The sequence below is a fragment of the Thunnus maccoyii genome, chromosome 12 (assembly GCF_910596095.1).
Source record: "Thunnus maccoyii chromosome 12, fThuMac1.1, whole genome shotgun sequence".
Taxonomy (NCBI): Eukaryota; Metazoa; Chordata; class Actinopteri; order Scombriformes; family Scombridae; genus Thunnus; species Thunnus maccoyii.
The window spans coordinates 4,725,106-4,735,723 of record NC_056544.1 but is presented as its reverse complement, the minus strand read 5'-3'; the positions used below and the strand labels follow the sequence as shown (position 1 = coordinate 4,735,723).

Sequence of the window (10,618 nt, the reverse complement as noted above, 5' to 3'; positions counted from 1 at the left end):
TGTCTCTCTCTACAATAAACAAAAGAAATATGAACTTCATTTCAGGAGAATCTCAGCTTCAATTTCCCCCGAAGAGATTGTGGTGTGAAGGAGCGAGGATATGAATATTTCCTGCTGGAGTGGGTTGTTAAACTGACTGTGAAATGGATTTCTGAACAAGGCTGCATCCAGGCAGTGTCCAGTGGATTCTATGTGAAAAGCAGGAGTGGGCAGCGCATCTAAAAGCCACCTACGATCGTAACACCAACCCCAGAGTCAAGGGTCCTCAACTCTGCTGCAATCTAGTTGTCAATCCAACACTGGCTCATGCCAAATGTGTAACATCTCACTCTAGCACTAGTTCTTCCACTCGTTTGTTTTTTTCTCCCTCTTAATTGCTGCAATGGCTACAGTGTTCTATATCTGAACAAATGTGTTATCTCATTATCTTGACCTCTTTGTTATCTGCTTCATCATCTATATTGAATCCTGTGTTCTGTAAAGATGCTTAGATTTTGCTGTAATGCTGTGGCGTGACCACTTCACAAAAGCAGAATTCTTCACCGGATCGAGTCAGCCATGCTGAAGAAAAAGCGAAGCATCGACTGCTGGCGTTAGTGAATTACCCACAGGGGCCCTGCTTTGCACTGCATGGGGCCATGTGAGCCCAGTGGTAGGAAACAGCAGAGGATAACAGAGAGGAAATTACTGCTAGGCATGAAAAAGTGGAGAAATGAGACATAGAAAGAGGCAGAGATCAATAAAGTAATCTTTGGTCATAGGCAGAGTGCAGGCCCAGTGCTCAGGATTACTCAGTATGGGGCCATTACATGGAGAGGCCAGCAAAGCAATTATGAATCTTTGGAGGAATTGACAATAAGATCCCCATGGGCAGAAATGATAGCTGCTAAAAAGATGGAAAAAGGAGACAGTGTGTGTAAGTGTGTGTTAGTGTGTGAGCATGATGGAGGGAGCCAGTGAAGGAATATCAAATAATCATTACCTTGCCCTCCCATCCCTTCGCCCGGTGCAATAAACCCCCTCTCCTTCAGCTTCCCACTGCTTCATTCATGCTGTCTCCTCACATGAAGTAACATGGAAAAGACAAAGAAAGCTTTCCACCTAGTGTTCACACTGAGAATAGAATCACTTCATCTGCTGTACATACAACAGTCTTTTTCCATCTTTGCTACAGTACACTCCACCGCAGTTCATAAATACATTCAGAACCACTGGCTTGAGTCATAATAGCAAGATTTACCAGTGCAATCTCATAATTCATGTCATCTAATTTGAAATCTGCTGAAAAGTCCAGCCAATGCAGTCTTAACACACACCTCGCTGAACTACTTAGAGAAATAGTGCTACTGGGACTCACAGTCCAAATGAAGTTAAATTGCTGCTGCATACAGATTTGCTCTCTAAATTTATGGAGCACAAAAAATTACATTAGCATAAATAAATAGATTTTGGTAATGAAAAAGGACATAATTAAATGAATGTCTTGGATTTCTTTTCTACATTTCCATAAATAATCTTTTATTTAGGCTATTTCTGTATTTCTATATTTATTTATTTATTCATTTATTTATCTATTTCTACATTTATTCATTTATTTATTTCTGTATTTCTGTGTCCATATGTTAATGAGGTGGCAGGTCCTAACCTCAGTCTAAAGCCAGATTGGTTACAGAGCAGTGATTGTTTTGGCTCCACTACTGCTGCCTTAACACTTAAGTACAGATAATGTAAAATATGAAGGAAAAAACACCACATCAGAATTGCATAGAATACATTTTTATATTACAAAAGGAGCATGTGGAGGATTACATTAATATCCAGCAGCCACAGCCCAATCTCTGGATGCTTCTGTCTGAAACAACTGAAAAAGCTGAAGCTCCCATGAACACAACAACAGAGGTGCCATCACGCTGTCTCTCCTGGCTGGGCAGACTGAGAGGATGATATTTATTAGTGCAACGGTTGGTGGATGTCCTGCAGCTTCTGCTTCAGTCGTACATCGAGCTTCACTCTCTTCAGTTGTGCCATGTTGCTACTGTGGTCTTAATCACTCACTGTGATGCAGCTCTGCCCCTCGCTGCAGGCTGTGGGACTGTTGATTGACAGAAATTGTAACACAAGATGTTTCAAAGTTTAAATATTACTTATTTCATGTAGACAGGAAAGTAACTGTTCATGAGTAAATATATTCTACAATATCTTTCATTGAGCTGTGGAGTGGGTCTTAAGTATTGCTCAGTTATATCATTGCTTATAAACAGTAAGTGTCAAATCACAGTCAAATATTTAAGAACCTCATATTTTTAGGAAGCTATAGTAATCTGGTGGATTGTATAACATTGTTGGATTTGAACTGAGAGTAAACTGCTGGACATATGAAATGTTATGTTACTGTGAGACATAAAGGCAGACGTGTGAGTTACTAACAAGCAGTCACTAACTAGCAGACTGATAGCTGATTGCTAAGTAAAGCAAGAGAGGTTAGCTAATGCTAAATTTTAGCCAGTTAACTTGAGTGTGTTATGGGTTCAGAATGAAGTTCTGGGTCCAAACTGGTACAACATACTTATTTGCAGAGGTTACCTGTGCAAAACATATTTAAAACAGAAATTATTCATATCATTGTGACGTTAACTCAGTTTGCATCAGCTCTATTATCTCTGAACTGTGTACTTCACTGTAATAGCTTCAGCTTTCAGCCTTCCTTTAAACTTCTAAATGGATTCTCTTACTGTAAACATCCTGTACACAATGCTACAAACATCTATATGTGTTAGCTGCACCTGAACATTTTCTACACAACAGAAACAATATGGAGCATACACAATCATAAATATTTTCTCATCTGCATGAGTAACAGTCTCTTATGTTCCACAGATGTCTCTTGCTCACTTAAACTAATTGAAAACATCATAGTACACCTTTAACTCTATTTACTGAATGACTTTGGTAGTCTAACTAGCCCTGTTACCCTTTAAATCTGCTGGCTGGGAAATATAATAATAAATCAAGCTTTCCAGCCTACAAGCTCACAGGTTTAACCTGGCTGGCTAACTGTATTCTAGCAATATCTTACACACCTTGAACACATATAATATTATCTTCATGACACAGTAAAATGCTGTCAACATGCTGTTTTTTTTTGTTTCATGACAGCACCCCCATTTGTGTTAGACATTTCTGTCTGTTGGAATGGCATTGTTTCTCTGCCTCATTTCATTTTAAACTGCATTTGCATAAAGCAGTAACATCACTGCTCACCATGTCCTTCACCTGAGTTTGCTTCCAAACAAACACCCAACAGGGGAAAGTGCTGCTAATGTCAGTTTGCAGACTACATAGCTAATTAGCAAGTCAGCTATAGAAACTGCACAGCTTAAAAATACTCTTGTTAAGGCTGGCTGATATGTAGATTTAACTAGATTCATTCAAATTTTTGTTTTTGCACGATGTGAAATATTCTGACACATCGAGTAATTATAATATGCACAAAAAGGTTGACTTTAGTCAAATCGTAAAGTAGATGATAGCTGCTACATTAGCTGTCTTCAGTCATGACAGTCTTGTAAACTGTGAAGTGAATAGTTTGACTACATGCACACCTGCCACAGTTTATAGGACTCTCCAGATGGCTAGCTGCTCTGACCATCTTGTAGTGAATTTAACATTAGCATCTACGAAAGGAACATATTGAAAAGGACTCTGCATACTGGTATGTGCTCTCGGTATGTGTTTTTTTTCACAAGATATCATCTCTGGGTACGAGAGCCAAAGAGCTGGCAGTTGACTGAACTGTTTCCAGATTCTGCTTTGTTCAGTCTGTCTCTACCCGCTGGGTAGCTAGCTAGCAGCCTGCAGCTGTCCGGCTAATTTTTCGTCAAGAAACAAACAGAGCAGATCAATTAGTAAACAGACCTTTCTGCTGAAACTGATTATTAAACTGTATGTGCTCTACTCAGTTGAAGCATCAGGTGCTGACAGTCAATAGCTGTGAAGGATAACCTGTATTTTATGCATAAAAATGACGGCCTTAAAGGTAGTGCAGGTCTTTTATTAGTCTTGCTCAGCTGTCTTGCACATGATGTCCTGAAAAAATACGATGTTTCAGTGCTGCATTTTGCAGGGAAAAAATCAATTGCAATTGTGAATTGACCCCAGAATTCTTGGTCCTGGCCAAACTCTTGTGGACTTTGGGGCCTGCGACTCATTCAACATTTTAGAGTCATTGAGGGAGACCAAGAGGTTTGGTGGTTGGGTGGAACTGTGGCCAAAGTGGCTGAGTTGTAAAATGAGGCTATACTCCTAGCATCATAGGTATTCTGCTACTGGTATGACTGGGTCAGTTTTGCCACCATCTGGTAGGGACTTTAACATTTAATTAGGCTCCTATTAGCATACAACTGCACACACACCTGTTCTCATACAAGCACAGTATACTAAGCTCAGTGATCCAATCTTTAGTATTTTTCTCTGTATTTTTTGGTTTTAACCTCTTCAGTGAATCTTGTGGCTGAGAGCCAGAAGCTACACATTGGATATACAGTAAAATACACAACAGACACACAAAGATAAGGACTGTACATTGGAGACAATGTGTGCCAGCTTATCAACAAATAAGTGATAAATCAGCAGGACACCCATTTTTGAAAAGGTGAGTGAGTGAAACCCAGATTATCCTACAGTTATCCTGTTATCCTTTTGTGAGTATGTTTTGAAATTGGTCTAATACTGAAGATTAAGAGGAACAGATGTTTGCTTGTTTTCCCCCAGTTTAGAATGGCACTGCAGACCATGGAGAGTGTAGACAGCCATGTCTGGAAACCAGTGAACTCTAGAGTTCCAAAGGGATCTGTGCTGGGCCCTGTACTCTTTGTTATCTATATGAATGATTTACCAAGTGTAATACAGTCTGATTCATATCTTTTTGTGGACAACACAAAAATATTTCGAATAAATACTAACGACACTGACACAGCTAATCTTCAAGAAGATCTCCATAGCATGGGTAACTGGTGTGATTGGTGGTTACTGAAGTTCAATCCAGAAAAATGTAAATACTATTATTAGTATGTGCCACCTCCATCACAAATGTTGTCAGCTGATTTTTTCACCTGCTATGATGAGCTTCACTGGTAGTGTGTAATGTGGGAGCTCCACACTCTCAGTTCTACTCACCACTGTGCAGCACCTGACCAACCACAAGTGTAGTGTTATTATATGTAATTACGATGTCTGCTGGGAAGTTTGGCAAGAAGCTGGCAATGTTCCTTGAGAAACTTCATTCAATGCGTTCAGTGAAAAATCAGTAGGACACTCATCATTCAGAATAGTGGAACACATGAGTGTAAATTCTGAGGTTGTTTTGAAGTCTTTAACTAGATTTTTTTGTCAACTTGAAACTGACAAATTCATCTAATTCTTCAGAGTTTCAGACAAAAGATCAGTTGATTACATTCCATTGACTGAGATTTAACAGTGTAGTCCTGAGCCCTCATATGCACCGAGCCAACCTCAATACCATTTCTCATTAGAGTCAACTTCTCCTTTTTCTCTCTGCCTCTCTCTGTGTTGCTGTCCTGTCTTTTAAGGTTGCTCTCTCAACCTTACCCTCTCTTATCGTCTCTTTGCTCCTTTGCTTTTGTGTTTCCTCCCCAGTTTTTTTTTTTTATTATCTCACGTTGTGGTTATTAAAATATTGCTCTCTCTCTCTCTCTTTCTCTCTCTGTCTGTTCTTTTCCCAGCACATGCCATCAACCTTACTTTCTCTCACTTTCCATATCTAGCTTTCAGTCTCCCTCAAACACACCATCATTCTCTTTTTGAGACTACATTATCAGCCTTTACTTTTTTGTGTTTTTGCTTTCTTTCCCCATCACACGTTTTCATTCTCCCTGTCGTGCTCTTTTTTATTCTTCTTGCTCTCTTGCAATCTCATTTTCATGTTTTCTTTTTCCAGTTCTTTCTATCCCCCTTTTATTGTCAGTTTCTCTTGATCTAACAATTCATCCTGTCCCTCGTTTGTTCCTTTCTCTCCTTCCATCATAACTATAGATGAGCTCCATTGTTTGATTCCTAATTACTACCTTACTTCAGAAATGTGTGTTTGTGTTCACGTGTGCATGGGTGACCATCATGACCATTCAGGGCCATTTCTTGATATTTTGGTTCACTTGGCCAGACACCCACTACTGCCTCAGAGGGAGTTAGTCTTTTGATTATAGTATTTGATGATAATTATACAAACTAAATTATATGTTAGTTTAATCCAACTTTATTCAGCTTCACTTATGGTCTTTGTCATGTCATTAAAACCACATAGTCTATCATTGAGTCCTTTACATGCATGCTAGAGTCTTATCCTGGTTTTAATCATATTCAGGATATGATATGGAACATAAGACATCTGATTATTCATATTCCTGAATGATTTTATCATTATCCAGGTTTCTGATGTTTGTCTGCTTCACATCCCAGACAGTCTGTCATTTCTGGTCTCACAGGCAGGTTTAATTAGCAACTGACTTTCACTTACAGATGTCCTGACCACGTTATGATCCAAAATTTCTTTTAAACTGATAATTGATTATCATATCATACATTATACAACTTAGGGTGCACAAGAAGCCTCCAATAGGCTTCAATTAAAATTAAATAAATGTAGCATTTTAGATTAGTCATTTAACAACTGAATAAACTACATTAAATGAAGATATAACCTGTTGGTTTCCTATATACATTACCATTTAAAAGTTTTAGACCACCCCCATTTTTCCTGTTTAATGTCTCAATGTACTCTAAAATTAAAGTATTGAATAAATAATCGTAGATTAAAAAAATAAATCATGGATTCTTTCAGTTTTAAACAAATGTAATCAACATTTTTAACTCATAAAAATAGTCACCTTTTGCTGATAGAACAGTCGAAGAATGGAAATCAAATATTGTCTGCAAAGTTCTTCCCAACATTGCTGCAGAAATTCCCACAAATGTGTTGCACTTGCAGGTTGCTTTGCTTTCACCGTTCTGTCCAGTTCATCCCAAAACAACTCGATGACTGTGGTGGTTCCATGATTTGAAGCCCACTGTCTTGTACTTTTCTTCTAGGAAAGTCCTCTTGCTGTATGATGAACCCCTGACCAGCTAGGTGTAGACCAGAGGGTACTGCATGGCTTTTCAGGATGCTGAGGTAGCCCTTTTGGTCCAGGGTGCCAGTCACTCTGTGCAAGTCACCAACTCTGAATCCAGCGAAGAAGCCCCAGACCATCACACTTCCTCCTCCACGCTTTTATAAAGAGGGTTTGTAAGTGATCAACAAAAGTTGGGACACCTGTAGGAACTGTTTGCATCAACTTTCAAGCCTTCATTTACTGCCATTGTCATTGAAATTACACATACCTTTGCAAGATGTGAAGACACCACAAATCTATAGCCAAAGGTAGATGGTGTCTCTTTTTTAACAGTAGTTTGTTGAAGCCCTTGATTTGATGGTATCAGTCTGACGCTACTTCATAATTCTGCATCTGTAAAACTGTTTCTCACATCGTTAATTGTCACATCATATCATAATTGATGTGTTACAGCAGTAATTGCACTGTAATGCATTTCAGCAATAAAACATGAAACTCCACCTTTGCTAAAAAAAAGTTGGATTATTTTGTAGCAGCATGGTGTCATGTGACTGTGATGTATTCACAGCTCTTGCACAGCCTGCAGATGTACGATGAAGTGGAGGAGAAGCTTTTCATACAGTATAAAAAAGCCACTGAAAGAATCACCCACATTCATTTATAGATAAATGCAGGTTGTTTTACAGAATTTCCTGCTTTAACCACATTAAAAATACATTTTGATGTTAATTTAAATGCTATTGCTATCTACTGGTTGGTGATTATTTAATTAACATTGTTCATTTTCTTTCTAAGCAATGTGTCATAATTGCTGCACATTTGTTTTCTCTTCATCAAATTACCAGCTGAGTGACTTTCTCTAGACGTCTATTGTCATTGCAACATCTAAGACACATTTTCTAACAAAGCATCTGTAACTCTCTTTGTGTGGACTCATTTGAATGAACCTCCTACCTGTCTGCACCACTCCTTCCACGGTCGTCAGTGTGACAGGGTTTTAAGATTAGAATGGGAGTCTGATATTATCTATACATATATATATATATAAAAATCCTTCTCTTTAGCTAGTGGCCTAAAAACGACTCAATGACCTTTGCTCATATTTCTCTATTTTAGTCCGGTGTTGAACATCATCAGATATGTGTCCTCCACTTCCTCCCTCCCTGGAGTATAATACTCTAAAGATTCTTACACAACATCTAGCTGAACGTGGGTGTGTGTGTCCACAGATGTTTACAGGGCCCTGAGTGAAGCATGTTTGATGTGGTCTTTGGGAATAGCCACAGCATCATTGCAGGGATGCACAGAGTGTGTGTCATTTGGAGGTCATGTTATGAAATTACCATGGGAGATGGATCACTGGAGCACCGCGCCGGCCGATCTATACTCACACACGGGAGAGGTGTAACACATGTTGGGCACACAGCAGCTATAGCGTGGAATAACAATGCTAAACTTACATACAGGATCTCAAGAGGCACACATGATGCATGCAGCTCACACACAGAGTACAGGGGCGATCCTTCTCAGCCGCATGCTTGTGTAATATATTCTGCCGTGGTTAGGCAGCGTGGATATACACATTTTGGTAATTGCATTCTCCTTCTGTTGCCTGCTCCCCGCAGGGAAGACTGATGGTAATAAAAAGTAGCTCTTAGAAATACAGGCAATGCTTCAAGAAGCATCAAATACATGTGCCACGCTGCAGAGTTGTTAGGCTACATTGAAGATGTTTTTTTATATCATAAATTCAAAGTATCCTCTAAATTGTATAAATTAACCACATATGTCTTACCAATTCAGATAAAAAACACTTTAGACAGGAATATGGTTTTGAATGCTAAAGTGATCTGCAAGAGTTTGTCATATTATCCCAATCTCTCAAATGATTCGATGGGATTGAATAACGTGCCACATCCTATTAAAGCTCTTTTTAATCATACTCTTCCACGTCATTAAATAGATTCGATAGAAATTCCAGGGGAAGAATTATTTTCAGTACTTTTTTGAAGCAGACTGCAAACTGGTTTGACTCCCCTAAAGAATATCTCCTCCTCATGTCGCCCCTCTCTGTGTCTGAAGGCTCAGAAAAAGTCAAACACACTGAGTCATCATTTGTTGGTCTAAAAATGTAAACACATGCGCACATCCGCCCATTCCCACACCACCCATTTCATTGAGTTGATCTTCATTTAAAACCATTCCTAAATTGCCTATTTTGACCGGGGGATTAATTCCAAATGAAACAATTTGTAATACTTCAATTACAGCAACATCCATCCCCCAGTGGGCAGACACAGAGCCTGAGCAGCACACAAATACTGTAATTACCCACTCAGCTTGACTTGATAGGGGGTATATGGGTCGCAACTGAGCCCCAGGCACACTATTATGCAAGTGTATCACTGTTTTTCAAAACATGGGTCAGGACCCAAAGGTGGGCCGCAGGACGATTAAAGCGGGGCGTCAAATTATTCTAGAGATATTAGGGATGCACTTTATTTTACGGTACACTAATAAGAGTTAATAAGCTGTACTTTGTATCATATTAGAGAAAACTAGAAATAATATGTTCCTTATCAGACAGTAAACAAACACAATTATACCCTAATTACACATCATACACCTAAATTATGTTGTAATTAAAAACTGCATATAAAGCCCTATTAGACCCAAAATATACTATACATAGACACTATTATACCAAATTATACTCTAATTAGAATCCTAATTCACTATTAGACACCATTTTGCAAGATCATAGTCTAATTAGAAATCAAATACAATGCCATCAGATCCAAAATGTGCTACAGCTGGACATTATTCTGCCCTCACTACCAAATTATGCTGTAACTAGACACCACATTAAATGCTACCAACATGGACCTATGATAGCTTAATTAGACAACACAGGCTATATAAACAAATTTAATGCCATATCATATCAGGCATAACCTTTATAATGGTCAGACAAAAAACTGAGAGCTCAGAGGACAATATATTTATTTTGCCTTTATAGTTTGACTTTCTTACAGGGTCATTTGTAAGAAAACTGTACCATAACATAAAGTCAAACCACATTAGGTCACATCTGGTTGCTCCTTCAAATGTCCCTCATAGCCTGGATGTTCTCCGGAGTCCTGTGGAGTTAATGCTTCCTTGATGCTCTACTCCCACACCAGTTAGGACATCAGACCAGTTAATGCCATGTCACTATTAGGCGGTGGGCTGAGGCCGCGTATCTGCTTTAGTTTTAGAAAATAATGATCCCCATTGAGGGAGGACCTGGATTTCTGAAGTTGTAAAGATTATTTTTTTCTTAATCAGATTCTGTTTGTTGCCACTTGAAATTCTTGTACATTTCTCCAAAATCATAGTTCAAAGTTCATTAAATTTGCAGGCAAATGCTGCAGCTTACTATATCAGTCAAACCAATGGCACACTGAGATACTGACGACGGGATGTCATCAGATTTAGCTACATTGAGCACA

At 38.8% G+C, this 10,618-nt stretch overlaps 1 long non-coding RNA gene across 1 annotated transcript; it reads left to right on the top strand.

Moving 5' to 3' along the window:
• The first annotated feature begins 3,308 nt into the window (after positions 1 to 3,308).
• LOC121909146 lies at positions 3,309 to 7,725 on the top strand. The gene is made up of 3 exons (XR_006099373.1): positions 3,309 to 3,712; positions 4,499 to 4,651; positions 7,105 to 7,725. It is a non-coding gene; the product is annotated as an uncharacterized LOC121909146 (long non-coding RNA).
• The last annotated feature ends 2,893 nt before the right edge of the window (positions 7,726 to 10,618 follow it).